The sequence below is a fragment of the Gracilinanus agilis genome, chromosome 1 (genome assembly GCF_016433145.1).
Source record: "Gracilinanus agilis isolate LMUSP501 chromosome 1, AgileGrace, whole genome shotgun sequence".
Lineage (NCBI taxonomy): Eukaryota > Metazoa > Chordata > Mammalia > Didelphimorphia > Didelphidae > Gracilinanus > Gracilinanus agilis.
The window spans coordinates 677,237,359-677,239,678 of NC_058130.1; positions in this window are offsets into that span (position 1 = coordinate 677,237,359).

Sequence of the window (2,320 nt, forward strand, 5' to 3'; positions counted from 1 at the left end):
CTCTCTCTCTCTCTCTCTCTCTCTCTCTCTCTCTCTCTCTCTCTCTCTCTCTCTCTCTCTCTCTCCCTGACTCTGTCTGTCTGTTTGTCCATCTATCTAAATGACAGAATTTTAGAGTTCGAAATATCCTTAATGGTTACCTAATGCCACCCATACCCACATAGTAAGGACTCTCCCCTTAAAATACCCAACGAGTGGTCATATAGCCTCTCTTTGAAGATCTCTAGGAATGAGGGAACCCACCACTTCCTAAAGCAGCCCACTTTACTCTGGTAGAACTCTAATTATTAGGCTTTCCTTCTCTATCCCAATATCAAGCCTATGTGTATCTACTCAACAGATCCTACTTGCTGTTTTTATTGCCCCTTGGAATCCAAGAGAACAAACCTACTTTCTTTCCCATGTGACAGTCCTTCAAAACCTTGAAGACAGCTATCTATATCCCTTTCCTGACCTTTACTACTCTCCAGGGTAAATGTTCTGAATTCCTTTAATTAATTCTCATATGATGGGGCCTCAAGGCTCCGCACCATCCTCATTGCCCTCCTTTGCTTCTTTCCTTCTTAAGCTACTGTCCTTACCACAGAACACATTATTCCAGGTTGGATCTGATTGATCAGAGCACAGAGAGAATATCACCTCCTTATTCTTGGATCTATGTCTCCTTTTGACATACTCCAAGACTGCATTTGCCTTCTTGACTGCCTCATCACACTAATGATTAAATTAAACTTGCAGCCCCCTAAAACCCTCATTTTTTTTTCAGACTAACTCTTATCTAGCTATGTCCATGGACACTGGACTTGTAGGCAAGAAGGCCCAAGTCTGAATCTTCCTTCAGATATTCACTAGCTATGTGACACCCTGTATGACTTAACCATAATTTACTTCAGTTTTCTCATCTGTAAAATAAGGATAATGAATGGTACCCACCTCACAAAGTTGTTGTGAGGATTAAATGAGATCATAATTTTAAAGCATTTTATAAATGCTTGCTATTATCTTATATTTGTGAGGCTCAGATTTTGAATTCAAGTGTAAGACTTTCCATTGCTCCCTATTGCAGTTCATCTTTCTAGACTTAGTCCAGGGCTCTAACCTGTCAAAATCTTTTTGGATCCAGACTCTACATTTTTGTGTTAGCCATTTTCCCCTTCTTTGGGTTAGCTACAATTTAGATGATGGTATCATATAGTTATTAGTTAAAAATGTTAATTGCTTAAAAACAGCATAGGAACAAGCACAGATCCCTGGGATACTCCACTGGAAACCTCTGGCTAAATTGACATTGGACCATTAATGACTACTTCTTTGGGTCTAGACAATTGACAAGTATTATTATCTAGTCCACATCTCTCCATCTTCCTCACAAGAAGAGTATAGGAGATTTTAGCAAACATTTTGCTCCAATTTAGGCAAGCCATATTTATAGCATTCCTCATCAGTTTAATTACCCTGTCATGACAGGAAATAATTTTAGTCTGTATGACTTTTTCTTTTTTTTCTTTTCTTTTTTTAGAAAAAAATTTTCCATGGTTCCTTGATTCATGTTCTTATTCTCACCTCCCCTTTCTTCCCCCCTCCCAGTAGCAGACATGCATTTCCACTAGTTTCTTCATGTGTCATCGATCAAGACTTATTTCCATATTATTGATAATTGCACTAGGGTGGTCGTTTAGAGTCTACATCCCAAATCATAAGGTATGACTTTTTCTTAATGGAGCCTTGCTAACTCTTTGTAATTACCTCTTCCTTTTTTCTAGGTTTACTATCCATTGCTAATAATCCTTTCTAGACTTTCTTTGGAAACCCTAGTAAAGCTCACTGGCCTACAATGTGCTGATGTTACCTTCTTTACTTCTTTTGGAAATTGGGACATTTTTCCCCTGTTCTCTGCTATCTTTCTGATATTATTGATAGGGACTGTAACCAGAAGAATCGTAAGTGGGGTGAATGACCCCATATACGCCCCACTTAAGATTCTTCTGGTTACAGGACTTAGTTGTCAGTCCACCATTTCTTTCAGTACCCAAGGATGTACAGTTATCTCTTCCATATCCTGGAGATTAGAGGTGAGGTGTTATTTGCCATCTAGAAAATTCACATAAAATTTTTTGGCCCTCCCTTTATCCCAGAGAAAGTCTGAATTTTTTTTTTCTTTTTCTTTCATGGAGTGTTTATATGGTTCCTTATTGTAAAATTGGGTTAAGTATGCATTTCCGAGTTTCTCAATTTTTTCTGTGCTGTCTGCTGGACATGTTATCTATGGCTTCTGCAAAACTCCTCAAAAATTCTGATTTAATTTCTTATACTGACCCAT